At 39.3% G+C, this 26,896-nt stretch overlaps 3 long non-coding RNA genes across 3 annotated transcripts in view; 1 reads left to right on the forward strand and 2 right to left on the reverse strand.

Moving 5' to 3' along the window:
- LOC134164728 (uncharacterized) overlaps positions 1-26,896 on the reverse strand; it is a 66,223-nt gene that overhangs the window by 35,762 nt on the left and 3,565 nt on the right. The gene's annotated exons all lie outside the window — the stretch shown is intronic.
- Positions 72-13,369, reverse strand: LOC134164738 (uncharacterized). The gene is made up of 2 exons (XR_009965230.1): positions 12,483-13,369; positions 72-1,440 (listed from the first exon to the last, which is right to left on the reverse strand). It is a non-coding gene; the product is annotated as an uncharacterized LOC134164738 (long non-coding RNA).
- Positions 2,971-11,559, forward strand: LOC134164747 (uncharacterized). The gene is made up of 3 exons (XR_009965232.1): positions 2,971-3,702; positions 10,451-10,510; positions 10,970-11,559. It is a non-coding gene; the product is annotated as an uncharacterized LOC134164747 (long non-coding RNA).

Genomic DNA, 26,896 nt, shown 5'->3' on the forward strand with positions numbered 1-26,896 from the left:
CTATCACAAATAATTCCCTTTTTGAATCAGCACGAAATATATATATAAAAATTCCAGGAGTCACATTTACATTTTCTAATAAGTTACGTATTTTAAAAATGCTTCTCTCACTTGTTGAAACAGAATTGATCCCAGACTTGAAGGTAATAGCAGCAAATCTTTTAAACTCATCTAAATCAAAGTGAAATTCATTACTAATCTCTAGATTATCACTTTCCAAACGATTATCATGTCATTCTGCCTATCATGAATTACATGCAGCAGTATTCCTTGCCAGGAAACAGTGCTCACAGGGGAACCAGAGTAAAATAACTGTAATGTTAGCATGTCTGAGGGAGAAAACAAGCAACACAATGTTAACTTAAAACCCCTGTAGTATTTGTAATGGGTTTGTAGAGCCACATCTATTTGCCTCAGCAATTTTACCTTTGGTAGATGCGACAGTTTATGAAGTCTAGGTAAATCACAGTCACCACTTGATGACATAAGCCCTTTCAGCAGCTTTGGATTCTTTGGGTGAAGAGCGTGGCTTGGGCCAAGAGGTTGACAATGAAGGATGGAAACTTAGATCTCCAGTGATGTCAGAATTTAGTTTGTAGGTTAGCATCTGATAGCTCTCTGTTTGTCAACATAGACTAAGTTAATGATGTTAGCATCCATATTTCCTGAAAAGCAGGCATGTCCAAATCACTCCCCAGCTGACACCCTTTCTGGCCTGGCAATGAAGACTGAGTCAGTTGAACAACCATGCCTAGAACAATGCTGTCCTCCAGGTTAAGACTAAAATGAATATATGCGTAAGTTTGCTCTGCAACGTTACAAACTTTAAATACGTAACCTTGCCCTCTAAAGATGGAATCTCAGTCCCTCTGTTTGGCATGTAACCTCATCTTTGTGGAACAGCCCTCAGAGAAGCCTTCTTAACGAATTAATGACAATTCTCTTCCAGGAGGAGTGTACTGTGTACAGAAGCCTGTATTTCAGACAGTGAATTCTGTGGCAAAACGGAATGCATTAACTGTTAATAATAGTCCTGAGTTCATAAATATCAGCTATACTTTAATTTTTTTAAGTGTTGTTCCCCTCCTGCCCCCCATCGGCTCGAAACACCCTTCACTGGGCTACAATAACAACCCTGAGCAGTTACGGAGCCTTTCATGTCTGAGAAGCACTTTACTTTTAGATTAGAAAGATTAATCAAAGTTGCTAACGCAAATTAATTACTGCCACAGAGAAAGCATGGTAATTATGCATAGTTTGGCATGGTTCAGGATTAGTACATGCCTAGTTTCAGCAATATTGAGTACAATATGAATTACAGGTAGTTCATTAGTCCAGGCCCCAGATTTCGACTTGAGGCAAAGTTTCTCGCTCATATAAAATTCCCTCCCACCTCTTCCTGGGAGAGGACGGGTTTCACTACAGCCTTTGTTTTACCATCTGGAACAGAAAAAAGAAAGAAAGAAGGAGAAAAAAAAGAGAGCAAGATGATGCAACCAAATCTGCATGGTGTATCCTCCCACACAATGTACATAACACATTGCCTCTCCACAATGCCAAGACTTCTTTATACCTCCAAGCGTGCTAAAGCGTGTCACACGCAAGCTGATGCACGCTTGTGTTCCTTATGCAGCGTTTCATGGTTAAGACGTTTCTAAGCAATCTATAACATATCTTCACAATACTAATGAGGAAAAACGAGGTTTTCTAAAAAGTCTGTTCTGAAGTTTTATTGTCCATTTTGTCGTACTTCGTTAGATAGATTGTTGTACTTGGAGTTCAGGTGCAAACCCTAAATACCCAGTTATCCAATACAGCGCTCTCTCAGGTTGCACAAATAGTTACTGAAATAATTGGAGTGTCTGTTCCTGTTCCTTTTCAGGAGCATAAGCCTAGGAACATCAGGTCTGTATTCATGTGCACCTTTTCCTTGCAGATGCATCTTAGGATGCCACAGGTTTCTATGCACAGCACTCCATTTCTTTTTCATCTTTCACTTAAAAATCAGGAAAATATGAAGTCATGTAAGTTCAGTCTTAAGACTGAGATGGAACCATTTTCTGACCATTATTAGCCCTGAAGCCAATTCAAAACACCGAAGCAGATTTCAAGAGGTTGTAATTATGGACAGAGTGACTAATCTAGCTTTGAAACAACCACTAACTCTCCAGTCAAAATTAGTCAAAATAGTACTAAGGTACTTTGTAAATATTGTGTGTACTTTGTATACTTCCTACTCCACAAGAACAAAGTCACTTCTCCGAGCCAATGTTGTCTCAGTGAGCAGATCACATACAATAAAGCTCCTGTTTCCAAAAGGGAAAATGTCAGTGCATATTGTTGTGCACTGACTTGGTTCTTGCCAGTATTTGGATGAATGCTACAAGTAAATTTCCTAGCAAGTTTTCCATCAACAGCAGCTTCCAGCAAGGCTGGGAAGGATGCAGGTGGCTGAGTAAGTCCTAACTGCTGTCTAGTGCCTTTTTAGATCTGGTATCATGATGCCTATCCTGGTAACCAAGATAGCCACACAAGGGTTGGCAGATATGATATGGGATCTGTGGGTGAGCCGGGCTATGCCAAAATGGCAGCTGGAAGCAAGGCAGGGAATACAAAGGTGATCTACAGTGGCACCAGGTGCCAGTAGTTGGGACTGAGTTTCCTTTTCTGTAACCATTACAGCATGGACTAAGAGGCAACTTCGTTGAGCTCTGCTTTGCTTTTTTATTAGACATACATTTATAAACAAGCAAATTTTTCCTTCTTTTAAGGAGTTTTTAAAATCTCAGGAGTTTCAAAATAGGTACCTAAAGCTCAGAATTAGTTTTCCAAGTGCATATTCAGCCATGTAAATAAGCGGCCAAATCTGCACAATGTTGGGGTTTGTTTCCTCTAATTCATCCTCATTTTCTGTGGAAGAATATCCTGCCTCGAGATGCTAGTTTCAATTAAGTGTCATGAAACCCTGATTTGCTCCTCTGTAGTTACAGTCTTGCAGCTCAAAATTTACCTCAAGAAAGAATGCAAATAATGTCTGAAGTATCAAGTGAGTTCTTTAAATACAAAACAACAGGGAGACTATCCCCCTGGTTCACTTGAAGATAGCCCAGGAGTAAAAGAGAAACTGTTTTTTTCCCCCACAGATCATGCTACAAAGAATTAGAAACGGGATCACTTGGGGGGAGGAAAGGGGAATCAACAGATTCTGTATTTTTTGCTAGGATTACCAGGGCTGGAGTTTTGACTTCCATTAGCAGTGGCATTGCTCAGCACTTCCAAAGGTGGTTGCGGTGTTTAAAAAGCAATCCACTTCACATTACTTGATGTTCAAGTTTCCCACTACAGCATATGTATTATGGAGGAGAAGGTACCTGGCTTTATAACTAAATCTTTGTTCTATAGGAGTGATGGATGGTAACAGAAACTGGGCAAAATGTAAGCTAACCTGGCAAAATGAGAAGGGATTAATTGGGAGCTTAACTCTTTACACATGATTTCTGTTTGCATTTTTGCTCTCCTCCTAACTATCTCTACTTTTCTCACATGTGCCTGTTTTTCTGGCCAATCCCTATCAGCCAAATGCTACTTTAAGGATTTATAAGCTTGGAGAAGCAGCTAGGTTTTTGTTTGAAAGCAAGATTGAGAGTTGCCATGATTGCACTGCGCTCCTATATGCCTTCTAACACCATGACAACAGTTACAGTAAGTAGCACAAAACTGAAGGTTGACTGTTCTTAACCAAGAATGAACTTGTAAAAGATTGTGTAGATTTTAAAAGCACCAAGACAGGCAAAAAAGAGCTTGTGTCTGTGCAGGTGAGAAATGAAAGCAAGAAGTAGTAGTGCATGTGGGCTGGTACTTGACCACTTTGAAAGCTGTGAGCTGTTTCTCAGAAGCCTGTTACAAGTGTTTGGTTTAAGAGGTGATCTAGTGTAGGGATTTACAGCTAGGTCTGCTCCATCACTTACAGAATTACTGCAGTACTGATGAAGCTCTAGACAGTACTTTAGATGCATAAGACTAAAATTGACAAGAGCTGTTCCTCATTAGCATGCCATGTGCCCTTTGGAGGCTGGAGCTGAACCTAATGTGTGGGTCTGATTTTACTGTAACTCGGAACAGTGAAGACGGTCACCCACAGAACTACTATGCAGGTTAGGCTTTCAGTAGTGCTGCTGCTAAGAAAAACCAGGGGAAGATGATGCTGCTTTTCCTCTACCCCTCAAGTTTTTCACTTAAAATTCTGCCACTTACATTTCCTGGAATTTTGTTTGTGGAAACCAGAGCTGGTGAGCAAAACTTTTTCAGACAGTCAGAAAAAGGTGTCGGTGTGAGAGAAAGATACATGTATTTCACTGCCACCCGCTGTAATAAAACGTGATCATCTTGCAGCTTCACTCTTAAGATGCCTCCTCCCTTAAAGTTAGGGGGAATTTTTAACACAAAGAAAGAAGATGGGGTGAAGCATCCTTTCACTAAGTGCAGAATGCCATAAGCTAACACTTCACTTGCCAAGTGTGCTCTGACTTGAGATCTAATGTACAGATCTCTCCAACTGATGATTATGTAAATCTTCCAGATGGGCCCTTTAAACAGTAGATTACTATCCTGACTATATCTATCATCACTGAATACTTCATAGTTTTGGCTGGTTCAAGCCAAACTGCTGGAGTCTCTGCTTTTTGCACATTTTTCTTTGCAACCTTCACTAACAGTAGTGTCATGAGCATGGATAGATCTTTAGGCATGTTTTCCCCACATACACTTTTTTTCCTGCAGTCATACTTATTCTGAGACCACATACTCCACTGGTCTCATGCAGAAAGAAACATGGGGTGCTACTAAAGAGACTGACACTAGAATGTAGCGTGCAAACAAATTCTGCTGCCAAGGCACCATATCAGCTTGCAGTCTATGTATATGGTTTGTCTCACACAATGGATGCACCAAACAGATCTAAGTGACAGATATTCTTGCTCAAGAAAAAGGAAATGCTCCTTTCCTCTCCTCTCCTTGTGAGGAAATGGAAATTAGCACTTCCTATCCACTTGCTGAACCAGGCCTAATGGAAATGACAGTAGGTCAGAACTGTGCTGAGCTGCATTTGTTGACTGTTTGCCTTGGTGACACTTTAGGTGCATTAGGTAGCAGTAAGTGCTCTATGCTTCATCCTAAGACTCCTAGGAAACTGAGAAGTGTTTTCATATAGATGAACAGATTCTCCTTCTGATACTGTGTCTACACAATCCCAACCAGACCATTATTCATCTTCTAACAGCCCTGAAAATAGGTGTTGCTGGCCGCATCCACTGCTATTTACTGTGAAATGGCTTTTCTCATTGCTTGATGGCATTGTAACAAATTTGGGTATATAGAGGAGACCTGTAATTTAAAGGCCTATGCCCCACCTGTTAGGGGAATGTCTCTGAACTAGGATCAAGGAAGCATTCTTTTTCTTATTTAGATGGTTTTTGTCTGTTTGCAAGTCATGGCTTAATCTATGAAAAGAGAAAGGGTTGTTTTAAAAGTACAGTGTCTCAATCTCTCCAACTCAAGTTCACTTACAGGTGAGCATCACACTAGAATACATATTCGTTTACTCAGCTTTGTTCTACGGTACATTTCTGAAGACATTAGCATTTTTCACACCTTTTTTTTTTTTACTAGAAAGGGAAAGCATGTGCATTGACTCTGGGCCATAGAGAGCTGATGTAATTTCATGGCAAGAAGACTCCTGCTGCCCTTAAGAATGTTAGTACAAGTTCTGAACTGACTTACCCTCCTCTGGAATAATTATGCATTCCACTCTGGCACATTTTATCATGCAATTCTCCTGCTTTGTAGATTACATGTCTTGAGGAGGTACAAAAGGGAAGAGCAAAGACTGTTTTATTTCTATACATGCATCTAACAATTATATATACACACACACCTCAAATAGTACTTTTAAATGTAAAATTATGTGAGAATTTACTTTACAGACGTATTTAATATGCACATTAAATACAAGTATCCTTTCATGCATCAAGGAGGTGCAAGCATCTCTTGGGAGGAACACAGCGAGTATAGGGAAAATATATTGCTAAATTGCAATTGAGCAAGCTGGAACTTGTTCAGGTTAAACAGCCCACCCTCAAACTGCAAAAAGCCAAATTATGCCCTCAGCAACTTCTGAAAAGCAAACTGCCTTCAGTGGATTTCTGCAAATTTAGCTGTCTAGAGTCTGCAGCCACATCAGAATAAGTCTCCCTGATCTCGGAGATTAAGCAGTCCCCAGCCTAGTAAGTATTGAGATAAGAGCCCACTTGGCAGTTGCACATAGCAGCAATCGGTACAGGATGCGTTCGTGGTTGAGAGCTTGGATGCGAGGGTGGTGTTCAGAGTATCAGACTTACCAATAGAATAAATGCACCTTCCAAAGAGATATTAGGATGAGTTTATTATCCTTTTATCCTTTTTATTATCCTCTGTCTGCAGAAAAAGCTTAGAACAGGTTTTAAAAAAACCCCCAAAGCTGCCCTTCCTCTCCCTCATGGAAAAAGAACCCCCCAAACTGGAGGCATAAGTAGGCTGAGTTCTCTTTATGTATAGCAGATAATAAAAACTGAATGAAGGAAAAGACTTGAATTCAATCCTCTGTTCTGGAAAATGGGGAGTAAATGGTAATTCTGTCCAAGAAAGACTACAGACCAGGTCACTTGGACTGTATGTTACTAGAGTTGGAATGCTACTAGAGTCAGCAGAAGTATACTGGGAAATGGAGCTGCTGGATGAAGTTACCTGGTATTCAGGACAAAGCCAGGAAGAGGAATTTTACTGTCCTTACAGTAACTCTTTCCGATACATTTTAGTGTATCATCTTGAGGCATCAGCATTTCAGATCAACATTTCTTTTTGACCTTCAGTAGATAATGCATAAAACTTGGAGGGGAGCGAATACCCTAACCAGCTATGACCTCTCCGCAGTGACCCTTTAGGGACTTTGTGTTTCAGTCTGGACGCTCCACAAAAATGAATTCAGCTATTAGAAGTCTCTACCCTGTTCTACAACACAAACAGCATTCCATACTAAAAATTTCCGTGGACTGCTCAAGTCATACCAAGTGGCAAAGTCTTTGGGTTTCTCTGGGATATAGGGGATGGGTGGTGTGCAGGGGAAATCGGTAACTAAAAGGTTACAAAAAGCCCCAGTGTTGTTTTCAGTTCTCCTCAAATCCTGAACTTCAGATAAACAAGACAGGAGAGTAGCAGGGTGCTGACTGGGCCTCCTGTACCCCTGTGTGTATCGGAACTGCTGTGTTTAAAACTACACTGCTTCCTACTCTCAACACACATCTTCCTTCTTAGTCGCCTGCTTCCTGTTCAAACCAAAAGTTGAAGTTTCTACAGATGGGTCAGATTTATGATGGGGAGTGGGAAGGAAGGAACGTGTAGGGGCAGCCCGTAGACCATATACACAACATGCAGATCTTCAGCATTTTTATGCTTATTCTCCCCACTAACACGCTGAAGCCCTCATTAGGATTTTTTTTTTCCATATTTTTAAAGAAAAGCCAAAATTCCCGTTAAATGAAAAATAGTGTGTTAAGTTGCTGAGTAGCACTGATGGTTTTTTTGCTCCCTCACACATATGGCTAGCTGAGAATGCATAGCAAGTTCAAGCTTGAAGTGAGTTTGGGTTTTTTTTAAGCAACCAGTATATAACACTAAACATGATTTAATAATGGAAAGACTGGCACAGCCTTAAAGGAATATCATCAAGTAGGCAAGGTATGCTTGTGACTTATTATAAAACAGTTAAATCAAGTCGGAAGCATAATCCAGATTCTTTACATAATTATGGCAGAAGGGTGTGGAAGAAGGAATATCAATTATTTCTTCAACTGGAGAGCTGCTAACAGTAAAAGAAGCAATACATTGATCTCTTCTTTCTCTCACTCTCCTGCAAGTGCCTGTAATTTTTCATTTAAATTAATATTATAGACAACTGGAATGCCAGCTGAACATTTTTCTAACATTGGGCTTGTTCATTTGATGCAGAAGTTAGCAAAATTTGTATTACAATTCTTACCAGGTCAAGCTTGAAATTCTTAGGACAGCATCACCTCTCCTTAATCAAGCTGGTGACAGAAAGTGAATGGAACAGCATTGCTGGTCCTCCTTCCATTGGTAATGAAACATTGCGTTAGTCACCTACAGAAATTGCTTAGTTGTGATGATGCAGTCTGGTATTATGTATGACATCAGAGAAGTGACTGAAAATGGAGAACTTGTTGGTTGTATTTCCACTCAGTCAAAGCTCAAACAATTCCTGCTACAATTAAAAACAGACCATCGTGGCAAACAGCACAAAAGTAAGACTTTTAACCAGTGTTAAGAATTAAATACATATTAAAACACTAGAATAGCGTTCCATGTTTTACAAGTGCTTTTGCTCTGGATTTCTGTGCATAAGCCACCTTGCAATTCCATGGCGAAAGACTGAAATTTCCTTAGCTGCAGTCTCTGAAGTTTAAACCTTTATTCTTAGAGAATGGGACTAGAAAACAGAACTGTGATTTGTACACGCTGGGTTAAGTCTGAGGAATCAGCAGTCCCTTACAGAAGCTATTGAAAGAAGAGGTGTGTCTGTGATTACCAAAGAGATCTTCCGGTGATAAAAGATGAATTGCATCAGCTTTTGGCTCCGAGTGTCAGAGTGACTCAGCAATTCAGAAGAATGTGTTTCTATTTTCTTTCCGGTTGGAAGATGGGGAACCTTCACTAATATTTTCTCTTAAAATGCCATGAAAGAGGCAAAGTGGGGGTTAGATTTGTCAGAAATAGCTTTAACAGCCTTTATTCAAGTACAGGAGCCATACAAAGTCCACTCATACCATTGTAGCACATGCTTTCTGTGCAGTAGGAGAAGGAAATTTGTTCAGCAGCTCAGCAGCCGTTCCCCAGTGAGTTTCCAGCTCATTTCTGCAAGTTAGTACAACACATAGCAGAGGAAATTCAAATTTGGAGTTAAGATTTAATGGTGAGAGCAAACATTTCTGGTAGGTCTGATGATTTGTCCTTTTTTCTGTGATTGTGGCCCTCTCGAACCAGACTTTTTTCCCATTCTGTGGAATTTCAGAGAGAAAAAAATAGAACATCTCAGGAAATTCTCATTACTCACTAGTCAAAATTCACTCTATAAAACATCTTTTTCTTATTATCCTCTCATATTGCCATTACTCAGCGAGAGAATTATATTGACCATTGGTTTAACCCAGCTGGACAGTTCTTGTGGTCTTTCTCCCCTCTAAGCAATGCACCCATAACATGAAGCCAGCCAAGTTAAAGTGAATTTGGCAGCAACTGTGCAAGTTACCTGTGAAAATGCACAATTACGTTCTTTCCTCACAAGAAAGGCTTGTGAAAACTGAGGGAATCTACCCAGATATTTGATCCTGGCCTGCAGAGAATCAGTCAGTTTGTTTTAGAGTAGAATCAGGAAATCGTGTCTCTGTTCCTGAGACTTCTGCTGTTTGTTTGGCTTGTCATTGAGTACAAGAGTCAACATCCAGCTACAGGCACTTTGTATCCGGCCTTTTATCTACACTTCTGCCTCACCATTCAGCATCAGCCGAGCTTGGCACCTCTGCTCTCAAAACTACAGGACCCTTTACTACAGCTCAGGCCACCACATCTCCCTTTCCATTCTGTCGATGCTTTCTAATATATAAATCACTTCCTTGACCACTGCCAGGAAGCAATTACAATCTGTGCACACTTCGACAAGGTATCACAAGACCTTCACTGACTAAATTTCACCATCAGACAATCACAGACCAACCATTTCCTTTGAGCTATGCTACATTCAAAAACTGGTCTTCAAGAACTGGAAAAATCTAAAAGCTACATTTCCAGTAAGGCTTGCTCTTGAAAAAGAACTCGGAAAAGATACCTAACAGCTACAAACATATGGGGATAAAACTGACACAGACAAGAAAAAAACATTCATTTCAATCAATCAATCATTGTCAAATATACAACCGTGTTCCAGAAAGCCTGTTCATCCTCCTGAAATAAGACCTTGCATATTCCAGGTTTTATCCATGAAGTTTGAAAGGAACTCTAAAACCTGTGTTTGAAGTCTGCCATTTCATTTGCATCAAGTTCAGTAAGTCTGAAATAGGTGATGAAATAATGATGAAGTCAAGACTAACTTTTGTGCCCAGTTTGCACAATACAGTTCTAAAACACAATCCATCATCTAATGCAGAAAAGTATCGTAATGCCAGCTCTGGTTTTCAGCAACATGCTGTGTTGAATTAGCATCGAAAGTGATTTACCAGCACAACTGATCAGAACCCCAGTTACTTAGCTTCTGATACACACACAAAAGGCTAAATGACTTTCTGCTTATTTAGCTGATCTTGCTGCAACAGCTTGAAAGCTGGTTTACAACAAGCTGATTTAGGCTGGGCTTCGAGGAGACTGGTTTTCTATGCGAAATACTGGCACCTGATCTGCTGCTACGGTAAGCATGTTCTATTCATGAAACCCACACCAAAAGGAGTCCAAGGTGTTTACAAGGCAATTGCACTTACTTTAATATCAAGGGAGGCTAAAAATCAGGTGTGTTCTATAAGGAGGATTTAAGCCAGTAAAGGCCATAATGCTGCAAAATTGATTGCTAACCCAGCACAAGGTCCATTTACATTTTAAGCAGCTGGAAGTGTGCATTAGCATGCATGTCAGTATATTCTTAGTGGAGGAAATACTTGCTACCCAAATGCAAATACTGTGCTCCATCATTTTCAACATACCAATATGAATTTCAGGGCTAAAGAGGGGTAGAAAGATGTTGCTTAAAAAAAAAACAGAAGTCTCCTTTCTGGCCAAAGCATCACCTGTCTTCTCAAAGAGTTATTTTACCAAAAAATCCTGTAAAGCAGGTAACTGCCAGGTAAACATCACCAGTTATGCTGCATTACAGGAAAAGTGGCAGTGAAAGAAACAGCATACCAGAACACTCATATACATGTTCCATTGTGAAAGAGAAACCACAGGGACCTAACGTAGGTCCCTAACAGAGACCAATCGGCTGTAGGACCCTTTCAAGAAACCCACTGAAGAGCAGTAGGTGAGCTGTTCCATGGCAGGGCCCTGGGGCACTGCAGGTTCTGTGGGGCCAGCTGCAGTGGCAAAAGGCCAGAGAGGCATGTGAGTGCACTTGCACTTGGTCCTTCTGTACCATCTTCTATCTAGAAGAACAGAAGGGGCCCCAGGTCCCAGCACATCTTTCCTGCCTCTGAACAGTGGAATAGTTTTCAACCTTATGCATGTATTTATGGATGTTTACTAGCTCTGTGTCTCTTACTCCAAATACTTGCTTTTCAATTACCAAGAGAAAAGACAGCTCACATCAGCCTCTTGCTTCACAAAGCACACAGTATCTGTAATTCATAAGTGATTGCACTCAGAGACCTGTATTATTTCTTACTCTGAGCACATCAGCTTTTGTAACAGTGTACAGAATCTGTATGCCAAAAACTCACTTCAGCATAAAAGGCCTATCCTCTCCCCTCTCTTTGGTTAGAATGGATTTTCAAGTCTAGTGACATCTTCTCACTAGGGATACTCCGTAGCTGTTCTTCAGCTGTTGTCTTCCTGATATTAATATAATTACCATATTTTGGAAGGAAAAAAAACCAAACCAAAACTTACAGTGAAAATTTCTGTAAAGATACTGAACCATTTACAATATTATAAAAAAAAAAAAAATGAAAATTATTAGGATACATTAAGTTGTCTGCTATCTTATCCCTTATCCCTTCTGCAATGCACAGAGATCCTGAAAGTAGTACTTATGTTCTGAATTAATGATTTGCCATTCAATGCCTTTCAGTCATTCACTGTTGGCTGAGCTGCTGTTAATCCAATGTTCACGTGTTTCAAGTTCCTTGCTTTTACACTAATCACTAAAAGCTAAGGCATTGCACCAGTTCAGCAACCACTACCACACCCAGTTGGACCAACATCAGACATCTGATACCATTTCTGTGTGATGCAAACACGCAGGAGATCAATCTCATTGATTTTTTGAGATGGCTGCCAATTAATCTTAGTTCATTTGTAACTATTCGTAAGAGTTTTGCACCTTTACACCTCTGTTTTGAATTTGAACTCCTATTGCCTGATAGAGTGCTTATTATTATGTCAAAATGGAGAATTGTAAAGAAAAAGCCAAATAAATGCTTTTTAGAAGATCACCACTGTGGATATATGAAACAAATCTCAATCAGGCAGTTTCCAGTTCTCTTCTAGTTTTAAAATTAAGCTTCCTTTGTCTTAATACCATGTTTTGAGATACTGCCATTGAATGTATTTACTAAGTGCAGTTTCGATCTTGGAAACAGAAACGGCCCATCAATTTCGATGAAGAACATGTCTACCACGACAGGAATCCCTGAGTAACCGAGAAAACATTGTCGCGCAGTGTGTTTTACGTAGAAATCAGTATTCCAGGCGCTTTCCAGCAGGGGGCAATGGCACATACAACTGCTTTATCCCACGCCATGAGCCCGGCGCTTCGCAGCGGCAGGGGATTCGCTCCTCAGGGAGCACTGGCAGGACACGCTTCTCCATCAGACAAATTCTACTGCCCAGAGCCATAAGGAAATTCGAGGTTATGACTAAATGTGGTACAGCGACAAGAGTCCCAATGCTATTAAAACTGAAAGCATGATAAAATTCAAATACATTTAATCATTTCCTCATTTTTACTCTTGTGAAACGCAGCTTGGGCAGCACTAGCTTGGAAACTTCCGCCTTCAGACAATGAGAAGTCTTATGAAAAGGGTTGGTAAAAAAAGGAAATAATCTGAGTAATAGAGAGACAGTAGGCTACAAATAACTGAATGGCTGACAAAAATACAGCCAAATCATGTCCTATATTTTGCTTATGATAGAAAAATCCTTTTAAAAATCAATGCAGGATTTTAAAAGCTTGCTGTAACGGAAAAATCTTAGATAGCACTCTAGAAAAGAAGAAAAAAGGTAAAAATGCACCCCCACAATTAAAATGTTCAAGTCAAGTTCTTTGGCTGAGTGTATGCACACACTACATTTCACTTTCTTGTTTATTGCAGCTGCAGGAAGGAGGCTTTTGGGGTTGTTCCTCTGGCCCCAACCCAAGTGCACGCACATGCAACCTCATTGCCAATTTCCCCCAGTTGACAATAGGGAGAAGGGAGGGAAATAAGGGAACAGAGAAAGAAGAGAAACAGGGCTTGGTTTTTTTCCACCCGTGGGCTCTGAAACAGATCTTGGCTACGCTACCTATAGGAAAGATACAATTTCATCTAAACTCATAACATTATAGCATCCCAGTTGAAAAAAAAAACAAACCAAAACACATTTTCATCACTTTTTTACCCTGTAGTTTTGTATGTAGATTCTGTAATCCCTAATTTAAAAGGGTAAACACCTTCCATGTTGAGCCTTGTGTTAGAAGAATAACTCACCCTCGGGACGCAAGACAATTCAGACAGCATATGCCAGATCAGTCCTGGGATTATCTTCTACACGCAAAAAGGTATTCCTGCCAACAGTGTCACATTGTGCTGATTTATTTTCTGTGTGTTTTCATATGCCACTGCAGCATTGCACATGAGGGACTGGGTTTAAAAAGAGAATACCCCACTAACGCATATTTCTTGTTTTAACTGAAGATCCAGATTTGGGTTCTTTTGGGCATATAGAGCTTAAATGTCATTCTAGGCTTTCCTTTCAAAACTGAAATATAGCTGCACACATACAGCAATAAAATATTTAATCTCCCATGTGTCTTAAAAGAACAGCATAATTCAGAAATCCCATCACTAATGTAGAAAGTGTTAAGAAAAAAACTGGTTTGCTCTGTTCTGAGGAACTAAAATGCTTTTTTTTTCATTTCTTCAATATACACTGGGTTGTTAGAAAATTCATATTGAACTGCTAGCACAAAACAGCAATTGTGTTTAAAGCCACCAATTCTTACTACCATCTATTAATAAAGAATAAAATTGTAGGATCTATTTCTGATATTCTTCCCTAGAAGTTCATATAAAGAAATTAAGATATAGATTTCAAACTCTGGTATTGCTTTCCCTCCTCCTTCGAGCAGGAAGAAAAGCGATCAACAGAAGCTGCAAGGCAGTTTGATCTTTGTTACATTGGGACTATGGAATCTAAGCAACTCTTTTACAAGGCATTGTAATTGTTTGTACTTGCAAAACTGGATTAAGAAATCACTGCTATTCTTAAAACACATTTATCACATACATACAAAAGTCAGCATATTCCAGTGCGAGGGGAGCTGCAGCCAACCAGCGCAAGCTGCGGTGCACCACCCACAGCAGCGCTCATCCTCCCCTTCCCCAGAGCAATCCTGCATCTGGCCAGGGGAACGGGGGGAGTTCGCAGTGTGTCTTCCCAGGGTACACCTGCCCTGCGGATGACCCGTGGACATCCCAACTGTACTGTGTTGGTACTGTCACAGTTTACAGAACCCTCTGTGTGATTACTGAAACAGACATTAAAAGCTCTGAATAAAGAAGGGGTGAGCTATGGGAAGATTAGGTGTGTTTAAGGCACAAGTCCTGTCTGATTTTAAAGGCATTGGGAATTAAAGCAGGGGCACTGAAGTCCTTCGCTGGCTGAGACGAGGAAAATATCAGGCAAGAGTAAGGGGGGTTCATCACACCTGTGGAATTTATAAGTTTGGGGCTTTACTGAACTTCTCAAAGTTCTATGAAATGTTTTTTTCCTGGGTTTTAAATCCATTTGTTCTTTGGTCAAAGCTTAATTTAAAAAACATGTCTTTTGAGTGGAAGTCTGACTAATTCTGTTGTGAATGCTGCTGAAGATGAGCAAAACTGACACTATGATTGAGGAAAAAAGGGAAAAAAGCCTCATGTATAAACAAGAGGCACAATCAGGCTAGAGCCTCAGTTATGAGGCTATAGCTCCCCTTTTTGTTAGGTGACCCAAAATCAGCACCCATACAGCTAAAATCTGTAACAGTCTGTAAGGAAATCATAATGACTAGAAATCCAGAAGCTGGAGTTTCTCTACTCATCTATTTGCTCTTCCTATTTCTTTCCTTATTCTCTGTCTGTCTCTTCTGTTTCCCCTTCCCAGTGAAGTATCCTCATTTAGATTTTATGCTTCCAGCTCCTTACTGGTACACTCTCCCTTACAGTATAAGAGCATTCCCAGTCCTTTAGTACCATTATCTCTGCCACGTTGCTTCTGACAGGAGTTGTGGTTGATGGCCAGGCCCAGCCTCAGTGGCAGGTACACTATTCCTTCTCCAGGGAAGATGAGGAAAAAAAGCAGGATGGATATTCTCTTTCCTTCTTACCACAACCCTTCTGTCCTTCTCCCATACAAGAAAACAACTCCTGGGAAGTAGATCAAGCATCAGTCTGCCTGATGATGAGAAGCAGTCCTGTGCATTTTGGTTCCTTCTGTCACTGTTCCTATATTTCCAGAAACATCTCATGGGTATTCATGATATCACAGTCTATTTTTCATATTAGAATGCCTCTTGATGACTTTAAGCAGTTGTGATTCACTGCCTATAATCAGGATGTCCTACTATTTTTCGTAGACACTCACGGTATCCTCTACTTTAAATTGCATTTCTTGCTACCTATGGCCTATAGCAGGTTGAGAATCGAGATGTTCATAGTTCCCTTTCTCCTCCAATGTTTGAATTCCATCCTCCTCTCCTTTACCTCCATATGCATTCTTCTTTCACAAGAAAAGCCATTGTAGACTCCCCTTGCCCAAGAAAAATGCATTTTCTCAAAGGAACCTTCATTTGAGCTATTGGAGTCAAAATATATTGTTATGCCATTCTTGCTGGCTAAGAATGCTGCTTAGCCTTACCTATATTCTGCCACTGCCAAAGAAGGAAGTCTATTTTTTTCCCCTCTTGGCAACTCTTCGGGAGGTACACTATTGTGTTCCCAGAGTACTCGTTCTCAAAGCCTATTGTGAAAACTGTAGTAAACAGAACTCTCAGCATCAGGATACAAGAAACAGGATCCAAGGCTGAAACTATTTGCCAAGAGTGGATGTGACCGCTGCCCCATTCAATCCTGGATGGTACAACAGTTCATCTTAGCTGCTAGATATAGCACATTCCATAATGAGGAGGACAAAGGTGGCAATTCCTGAGAAACCATGTTGCTGGAGAAAACAGTGTCAGGATGTAAAAAAAATTTCCTTTCCATCAGTATATGAAACAACGGATCTCAGTCACAGAGATGGGCTGTGGGCTCAATTTGTGTCGGCATATTTCCATGTACTGTTGTGGAGCTCCATGATTACGACAACTGAGTTGCTGACAACTGAGAATTTGGCCAACAGATTGCAATTGAAATACTCAGAGTATTTCAATTAGCTTCTCTGCTGCTTGGCAGAACATGTGATGTCAGACATGCCAAATGGTTCCCATTTATATAAAACTAGAGAAGAACCAGAAAGTGGCAAATCTAAACATTTAGAAAGCTAAGATTAAATACAGAGTTTCACAGAATTAAACTATAAAGACAAAGTGTTGCTGTGAACAGCTCTGGAGGCATTGATGGTCTTTCATTTAGATTATGGAAGGAATGAAGGAAATGTACAGGGGAGAAAAAAAAACCAACCAACCAACCCAGATGATAAAGGTGATGTTAAGAGAAAGGTTACATGGATTTTACTATTCAATATACTATTTAACATAGTGGAAAGAATGCATCAAAGCAACTCCAGACAAAGTCAAATAATTGCTTGGTACTACGAATCTTCAAAAATTCAGGCACATAAAGAAAGATATTGTGGATGTTAAAGACAGAAAGCATTATTATCTGATTTGATCTCCCACATAATACAAAGACATAGAAACCTCCCCAGGTATTGCTCTAGCAAGCCTTTAACTATTTCTTGATAATCAACCATATCTTCTAGATATCTATTAAAACTTGGTTTGCAGGCTCTGGGTAGTCATACATCACTCTCTGGATGACTGGTTCCAATTACGTTCTTACTCTGAATTAAATATTACATCTTTTACCTCTTTCTCCAGTTTCCAGTGCTAGAAGAGCCCTCCCTGCATACATAGTTACTGAGTCAAGTGACCTTTGCCTTTTACAGGTTGGTCCAAGTCCCTCATATCTACAAGTCGTAACAATGCTGTAAAGTGTAGTGCAGCTCTCTTACTGTCTCCTAACAGAGCTTCCTACATACCATTACACTTAAACTGTTATCAATAGTCCTCCAGTGGTCTTTGCAACGGAGGAGCCCATTTAAATTGTTAAGTAATTTAGAAAACATCACTTATTTTTACTAGTACTCCATCTTTTCTTATCTCATTGGTAATTCTTTGGTGGTGTTGAAATCAAGCATAAAGGTGCTCCTTTTATGTCTAAATGCTCCTTTATGTCTATAAATCCACTCTGGCACACACAGCCAAAACAGAATACTACCTCAACAAAATCTTTCTGCTTCTGTACAGAAAGATGCCAGGACCTTTTCTCAGCCTTAACACTTTATCATAAGCCACCAACAAAGAAAGCAGGCAAAAATACCTGACACGCAGTTATCCAGGGGAAACGATAAGAACACCTCAGTGTGCACAGAAAAGGAGAAGGTTTGGAGAAAAAATTGTCCATAAGAAGGACAAGTTGAGGGTCATTTTCAGACACAAATTAACACATGAGCAAAGCAATTGTATCGGAACTTAATATCTTTAGAGAAGCTACTTCTCTTACTTCTTGAGTTTGCCATTTCCTAGCATCTTCCCCTCCCTCACAGTTAGGAAGTGTGTGCTTAGAAGTCCAAGCAAAAGTTGTCACTCATCATTGCCATTTTTGAAGGTGTGAGATGTACGTTTTAAGTTTCAGTTCTGTCTGCTTCTAGCTTTCAGGCAGGCACCTATAGTTCCATAGGAGTCTGAAACAGCTTTCCAGAGTTGGGAAACAAAGTTGCAGACAAGAACTTGTCTGTTTTCCATAATGCACTGCAGACCACTAACCGAAACAGAGATGGGGCAAAGCACCCCTCAGAGGCTACCCATAGTTGTGAGAAAATGAGCAAGAGATTATATTCTGCTCATCTCACTGTCAGACATTAAAATGAAGTCTTGATTCCTGCACTCATTGATACACACATACAAATAATGACATTAATGGAAGTTGTTTCATGGTAGTGACATGTACAAATGTGGAGTTGTGGTCGAAGTGCTGGTACTACAATGCCACTTTTAATCCACAAGATCTTCAGTAACACAGAAAACTTCCTCAACTCTTGTATCATTCAGAATACAGCTCTATCCTGTAAGGAAGTCCATAAACAGGTCAAATCACCTCACTGGTTTAAGTGAATAAAATAACATTAAAAAGTAATAATCTTTGGAAACATTTTTGTTCTCTTATATTCCAGGAATAACTAAAACCCCTTTATAAAAGGAATTTCCCAAATTCTACTTTGAGCAGAGAACATTCTGGAAACTATCACTATGGCAATGCTTTAGAAATTACTCACAGCCTAATTAACATCTGCTTGGAGAGTTGAAGTTATTACAGGGTCATTTATCTACTCAAAGAATCTTCTACACAATTGAGCAGATTTTTAATGTTTAACGTTTCTGCCCATAAACTGCCAGGGAAAGACATTCACTTAAGGGAACACGAAAGGCAGGTCAGGTATGTTTCTCTTCAACAGGACTCCCTAATGCCAGTTTTCCTAGCCACAGGACAGGTAACATCACATAGGAAAGAAATGCAGTCCTTGTAAGAAAGCTTAAAGCAGACTTAAAAATTTTAGCACCAAAAAAGAAAACTACACCACCACCAAAAAAAACCTGCAAACAAAAACCTTTTACAAAGAAACCAGAGATTCTATAGCTGAAAAACCACTCACCAAAAGGTCTGATGTGAATGGTTTTAGATGCACAATATTAGGACATAAACCCAGGAACATGCTTGTCTTGGAAAGGTCCTCCTCTCTGTTTTCCCCACCTGCAGTCTGTCTTTGAGACATCACTGGCTAGCAGGCAATTGATCAAACTGTAGCTATCCTTCTTCCACTAACTGCTGTCCTCATTTTTTTTAAGGGAATTATTCCTCTGCATTTCATTTCCCACTGTTAGATTGGCCAGTTTCTTCCTAGGACAAGTGGGATGCTGGGGGTCAGGATGCATTGTTCAGGCAGGGAAGAAAGTTCCAGCATTCCAGCAGATTCATTTCCCTCAGCTCAGGCAAACTGCAGCCTGTGGTGTGTACCCAGGTGTCTTTCTGTTGTGCCTCTGGGATAGAAGTATAGGTCTGTCTAAGGGATGTGAAACTAAAGAGAGATCTGTGTTGAAAACAAGTGAATGCAGACCTAGGAAGTCAATGCTTCTTAAATTGAATTTTGGTTATGCTTAAGGTTTTCTATGATGTGAATCAATCTGAAGACTCCAGATAGACCTTTTAATCATGATTCTGACAGTTATTCTGCTTTTGGTTTGATGTTTGGGATTTTTGGTGTTATTGTTGTGCCCTACATACATTTCTAGATCCAGAAAGTTTGTGTTAGTCTGAAACCCCTTTTAGTGGCATTTAGCAATGGTTGAGAACAGCAGAAGTGTCTAATTGAAACAATAGATAGAACCAGCAGGGGAAACAGACAACTGGTTCTTGTTAATGCCCTTTTCTCCAAAAGATGTGTTTTGAAGCATACACCTGGAATCCCTGCTCCGAAGTACCCAGGAGAGATCAAAAAGCCCTCCTAGTTCCTTGCTTCCCCAAGCACAGAAAGAAAATCAAGACAGTGTTTCAGTGAATGGAACAACGAGGTCAGGAGAACACAGAAAATCTGCTCCTTGTTAGAAGAAACCTTTTTTTACTTTCAGCTCTGATCCCACCCCTACCATACACACAATTTATCAGCCTCATTAGAAAGATTCCCTCCTTTCCCTCTTCTCCTCTCGGGAAGCGCAGGGCTTCAGCCAGCCCCCGGGACCCCTGCTGCACACTTACAGAGCACGATGTGCTTCTTCCTTTTCTGGACCTTGGGTGAAGTTTTTCACTACCCTACAGCATAAGGGGATGCTAATTCAGACAGAGCACGCGTCAGACCAAGCTCTGATCTCAGACACCCACACAATTCCTGTTGTAAGTCACATGTGTGCACATTTCTGACAGCAGGATATGCCCACTTGTGCTCTGTCTTAACGCATCAGCAAGAGTGGTGTGGCTGCCTTTTTAATAGAAGCAAAAGTGGAAAGAAATGATTTTTCCAAAGCTTGGGGGCACAGGCAGACTGGTAATGCTGCTCCAAATGACACCCAATGGTTAAAAGACACAGGTTAAGCAAACCAAAGATACTAAGACAATTTTAGTCCTTTCTCATTCAAAAAGGATTTTAAAAGACTGGCTCATGTCCAGGGCAACTCTCTACTTCTAACATGGGTTGAGGGACACATTTCAATTTGAAATTAGTTATGGGAAAAAATTAGCTCAATTGCTGTTATTTAATAAAGTTTTCTGAGCTAAGATTAGAAGTTTCAATAACTTAATTCTGAGGAATTATAACCAAGAACATCTCAGTAATCTTCTGGGCATTTATCTAGAGATGATAGTCCTTTTTCTATCTTTTTTTTTCAGCTGATGTTATTTAAGTTTAAGGGTGATAGATAACTGACATATGGAAAAGCAGTACAGTGTAAAAGTGTATAGTACAAAAGTGTAGAGTAGAAGTGTAGCTGGAAGTCAGCACTACTGAAAATGTTGAGAATAACTAACTATATAATTAATTTTTGATGTGTGAAGGAATACACAAATACAGTCCTACGAATAACACTACCAGATCTTCCAGAAACACTAATAGGAAATATTTTGATAATAATTCTTAAAAGACAGAAAGATAATGAAGTCAGAAAGAGGGGAATTTAACTTCTGGCTTTGCTGGCATTCCCTCAAATCCACAGCAGATTGGCTGGGTTTCTTTTCCACAGTCCTAATTTCACCTGGCTACTGGAAGTCATTATTTTCCCAGTTTAAATGGTTTCAGAGTGTTAGGGAAGAAAAAGAACATAACTGGGCAATAAGATCTACTGCTGTCTGTTTCAGAAACTACTGCCAGTAAGAGAAATGCATATATTTGAACAAGGACTGCTTCTCAGAAGTAGAAACCTTAAATAAAAGAAAGGCTTGAGAACATTTAAAAACCTGAGCTTATAAATGGGTCAGACCATAAGAGATCACACCATACAATTTAAAAAATGGGAACACTATATAACAAAAAAACTGAGGTAAAACCCTGTACAAATGGAGCTGAGGTTTCCAACCCCCAAAAAGGTACACTCACAAGTAAAGAACTCCTGACAGAAAGAGGCTGGAACTGCATGATGAGTAAACAGGAAACTGGAGACAGAAAAGATAGAATGGAAGGAGTTTGCTGCCCTATGTGAGAGCAGTTACCCTAAATCACTTCTTGGTTCTGAGCTAAGATTAGGAGTTTTAATAACTTAATTCTGAGGCATGGGCTACATTCTCACAAGCAAGAACACTACAGTAATCTTCTGGACATATATCTAGAGATAAAAGTAATTTTTCTATCTTTTTTTTTCTCCCAATAATCACAATGAAAGATGAAACCATACAACCCCCCACCTCTGCATCTAGCATGACGATATAGAATATAAAATTTTAAGTTTTGCTTTTCACATCTTGAACATTTGTTGTTATGCTTTTTGCTTATATACATGCACAATTTGATAAGTAGTTCTATCCTGCCAGCGAAAAGGACAAAGCTGTCCAATTTGCAGTGTACAAACAAGCCATTTTTTCCCCCAAAACCTTTTTTGTTGCCAATTCCATGCTCTGTCAGTGTCTCTCCATCTATTTCTAGGAGTGAAATTATCAGGGCTATTCCCCAGTGAGCTGACACCTTTGTGGCCTATCTGGAAGAAGTAGCTGTCAATGTTTTTCCCTCCCATTTCAAATGATGTTTGCTCACTCTGTGGTCATTTGAAAACGTGTAAATGATCATTGACAAAACAAATTATGGAAAAACAGCTGTTACTGAAAATGTGACTTTAATTATGACTGAGTTTGTGCTGTTATACTTTAAGGAGAGGGGCTATGCTCTCCTTAAGAGAGAATTTCTCTCTTAAGAGAGAAAATTCTGTTTTCTGATACACTTTATTATCTGTATGTTATTATTAAAAAGATTAGGTTTTCAGTGATTTTCAGTGACACAAGTTGAATTACCTATAATGTCTATTTAAAGAAAATAGCAGAGCCTAACTCCACACAACAAAATTCCTTTTTATATGTGGATGCTTTATAACTAAGCGTATCTGAGCTGGAATAAGTGAAACACAATATCAATGTAAATTACAGCTTTCCAGTTTGATCAGATTTTCTATTGTACCATTTTACCTCTATTTTCTGTACTTCGGTTCAACTGCTTTAGTTTACTGCTTCAGGTTCAGCTGCTGGACCAAAGAACTGTACACAGCATAATGAAAGGTCCACAGAAGCAAACACACAAAGGGGTGATCTGGCCCAAATGCCAGATATTTTCAACAGCAAGCAGGAGAGTTCAGATTCAGTCTACTTTAGTTCACTGAAACAACTGTGGGTTGCCAGGCTACAGTCCACAGTGTACTAAACTGCTACGTTTTATTATTTGATGGTATATACCAAACTCAAATACCAAAAATTGGCACAATGTCCTCTGCCTGTTCCCATTTTTTTTGCAAACACAACAATGAATAGGGTAAGAAAATACAAATAATTAAGTTTGCAGAGTAAAATCTTATGTAGAAAAATCAGTTTGATGGCACCTGATACATGTTCCATTGAAGGGATGCTTCTATAGTATCTTATAGTGATGCAAATGCAAGTAAGCATATCACAGCATGCAAATGTGCTATTAATGAAACATTACTATATGTTACACACATACAACATAGGACTCTGAAAAGTTCTGCTCTGCTAATCCTGAGGACTCAAAGCCATGAGTAGGACCCACAAGTGCTATTACAAAACAAATAATACAGATTTCATTCTGAAGAACAGTTCACAAACTATGTCACTACTTATGATCTGAGTGAACACAAAGTCTCAGCACTGGAAATATTCTCAATTATTATTTGAAGCCTATTAAAGCCATCAATCAGCAGCACCCTCAAAACCTGCCTTTTTTTTTAATCAATTCCATTTTGTAACACAGAATTTTTTAGCAGTGAGTATTTATAACCTAAATTACAAATACAAGGTTTCTGCCTGCTTTGTGTTTTGTTCCTGACCCAGTGTTATTTTTCCTCCAGTTCTGATCCAACCAGCTATTTAAATTCACCAGGATGTTCGCACGTTTCCTAATTCACTTTATATGTGCTAGCACATTCTTTTTAATTATTTTTTTTTTCTTTTGGCATTCAACACTTCATATTAAAATGCAAATTCTCGACTGTAAATGTTGAGTCATCAGTGCTCTGTAGAAGTCCTGCTGCTGTTCTATAGAATGGCAAAGAATCTGCCCAGAAGAGATCGCATGTCCTGCCATGAGAAGCTACAATGTGACAAAAGTGAGAGAGCTTCTGTATTGATAATAGAGGGTTTCAAGCACACAGTGGGCAGAAGTCCTAACATACTTGAAAAATATTTAACTGAACAATAATGGAGCAATGCCAAATACTAAAAGTTACCAAAGATAATTTTAATTGTTGTAGATATAATAGTGTTCAATGACAGCTGTTTTGGAACAAAAAGGTTATTTCCTGCAAATTATTGTAATATTTTTCTCCCAAAATAGCCCCTGATTCACTCCTAACATTACCTGGCATCCTCAAATGGCTAGCACAGACTAAAAGCCAAACTTTATTTTTTAAGAGTTTTAAGATCGTAGATCAAAATAATGATTTACTTGAACGACTAAGAAGAGTCAGAAGGGCAGCCCACAAACCAATGGAACTATTTGCATGAATGAAGCACGATGACTTTAAAATAACAGCTATTTCAAGCTGTATTGCCTGACCATATTTTATTTCCTTGTGCTTCTGCAAAACAAAATTCAACAGTCAGTAAGGATTAAAGCTACTGCTTCTCTACCCAGCAAAATTCCACGCATGTTGGCAGAACATTTTTATGATGAAGATTTAATCACAGAGTAAGCAGATACTGTTTACGCAGTAGAAACTGTCATCTGAGGCCTCTGAGTTCAGCATCTGTGTACATTTACACAAAACAGCATTTGAAAAATATTATGCCCTAACACTACAAATATTAATGTACTTTTTCACTGTGCTGCTGTCAGTAGTCTCACACAGCTACCTGTGAATCCAGGCATAGAAGTCAATAATTTTGTGTGCATTTTGTTGGGGTGTACCTCAGTGGTCACAACTTCCATGGAAAGGAAGCAATACAGTTTGTGAGATGTAAGGAAGGGATGCTTCCATGTCATTGTTATGCCACTGCTCCTCGTGATTCTTTCAGAACCTTCCTCAAATGACATTAGTTTAGGATGTGTAGTATTATAATAATATATGTTCATTATATAGCATTATAATAAAAAAATATATACAAAGACAAAAGAGGTTTTAGCAGTCCAACTGCTTTATTTAGTCTTAACTCGTTATTGAAAGCCATGCAACCCATCTGCCGCAAAGACTAATGAAGGTATTTCATAATTAAATCTATAGCATAGTCTGCATGCCAACTAATTTTTCTTCAGCCTGTAACAACTATATCTGTCCTAAAGAATCACAAAATATTTAAAATGCTTATAAGTATATGCAAGTAAAAAAAAAAAGGTGGGCCTATAAGAAAAATGGGGAGAGACTTTTTCAGCAGGGCCTGTTGCAATCGAACGAGGGGTTATGGTTTTAAACTGAAAGAGGGAGATTCAGGCTGGCTGTGAGACAAGAGCTGTTTACAATGAGGGTAGTAAAATCCTGGCACAGATTGCCCAGAGGGGTGGTAGATGCACCACCCCTGGAGATGTTCAAGGCCACGCTGAATGTGATTCTGGGCAATCTGCTCTAGTTGAAGATGTCCCTACTCACTGCAGGCGGTTGAGCTTTGAAGGTCCCATCCAACTCAACTTATTCTATGACTCTAAATGTATGAACCTAATTTACCATTTATTTGAAAGACACATCAATCTCCTTGGTTTAAACCCTTCCAGATTTCCCCCTCTGCAATAGAAATAGCATGAATTTGAGATCCATGCCACTGTGGCTGAAATGCTGAGGAACTAATCCCTAGGGCTAGGCAGGATACCAGGAGATGCTCTTGATCCTGTGCCTTTCACGGGGGTTTAGTAGCTGCAGTGTATACTACTACTGCTTTTCTACAGAATCAGTTGACCAACACTATTTCCTACATCTATCTAGAGCACCCTGGAGATTAGGGTAAAATATGTAAAAAGCAGGGATTTTAAAAATAGTATTTCAAATTAATCCCATCACAACAATGTGTAAGAAACTATAAAGCAGGACAAAGGTTATAGGAAATGGAAGTAACAAGAGATCTTCACACAATCCTCCAAAAAAAACAATGGTATGAGGAGAGAATTAATTCTTTTTTAACAATTATGGGGGAGTAAACACCACAAAACTACCTTTCTCACAGTTTTACAAAGATAACTCCATTTTCTTCATTAACAAATGTTTGATCGGAACCTGGAAGCAAAGTTCTCTAGATGTTCTAATTTAAAATTTGCACTTTTGAGTTTTTAGTCTTAATCAATGGAATCAATGAGTTGCTGTGTGAGAAAGACATAGCAAATTACATGAAAGGAATTACATTAGGAATATAGGGTTTGACCTGCTGGTACAGTTATACATAAGTCCTTTTATGAGCATAAAATAATTACATGAACACTAACAAGTTCAGCCTCATGGTACTTTGGCAATGTAAGCATTATTTCCATTTTATATACAAGTAAAAGAGACACAGCTAAGTGGCTCAGTGACCCACAGGAAGTCAGTGACACAACCAGGAATAGAACCTAGACCTCTCAGCAGCTAGTCCCATGCTTTAACCACAAGAGCAGCCACCTCCTTCCTATCTCATATTAGCACAACTCTAAGTCTTGGTTGCATCAGCTGCTAATTTAAGATGTCTAAGCATGTACTGTTGTAGAAATCTGACATTATGAAGTTGAGCAACCCACATTCATAAATCTGTTTGAACTTAATCACCCGAGAAATCAGGATAAACTGTCTTTAAATGAGACTCAAAATGGTCATAAACTTTCGGTTACTTTAAAGTTTTTCCTTCAGAAATAAATTTCAGATGGATTAACGAATCTGACAGCAGTATATACTTGAGCTCTTCATTCCTGTATATTCTTTTGCCTGCTACCTGTGCGTGATACGCAATTTGGACCTGTTTGATCAGAATGGGACTAGCACATGAAGGTAATATCCAATCATAGAATAACCAGACAATCCTAGAGAGGAAATTATTATCTTCAAGACAGTATGAAATCAATGAAGTTAAGAATTTGGGATATCCTTGAGCCCAAGCTGAAGGATAAAATCCATTATAATTAGAGGTAGGAAGCCTGGTATGATCATGGCTTTACTGAATTTAAAGCAGGCACGATTGGATTTTGTTCTTTTTTTGTCTAAGCCTCAAAGTTTGGGAAAAAGAGGATTATGTTTAGTTGGCAGGGTTCTTGTTTTGACCCGCTCTACAGTTATCTATGAAAAATCTGTATTACGCCTAGTCCTATCAGTTTTGCTGGATCCAAGGCACAGCATGCTAAATGCAGTATAACAATACCGGAGTGCAATCTCCAAAGAGTTTGGAATCATACCAAGGGGTAGATCTCTGACATCACTTCAAGAAATGTGGTTTATACTATAGGCTTTGCTACACACATGTATAAAACA

This window comes from Pezoporus occidentalis, unplaced genomic scaffold, assembly GCF_034315485.1.
Source record: "Pezoporus occidentalis ecotype Australia unplaced genomic scaffold, CSIRO_AGI_Poc_V1 ctg106, whole genome shotgun sequence".
Taxonomy (NCBI): Eukaryota; Metazoa; Chordata; class Aves; order Psittaciformes; family Psittacidae; genus Pezoporus; species Pezoporus occidentalis.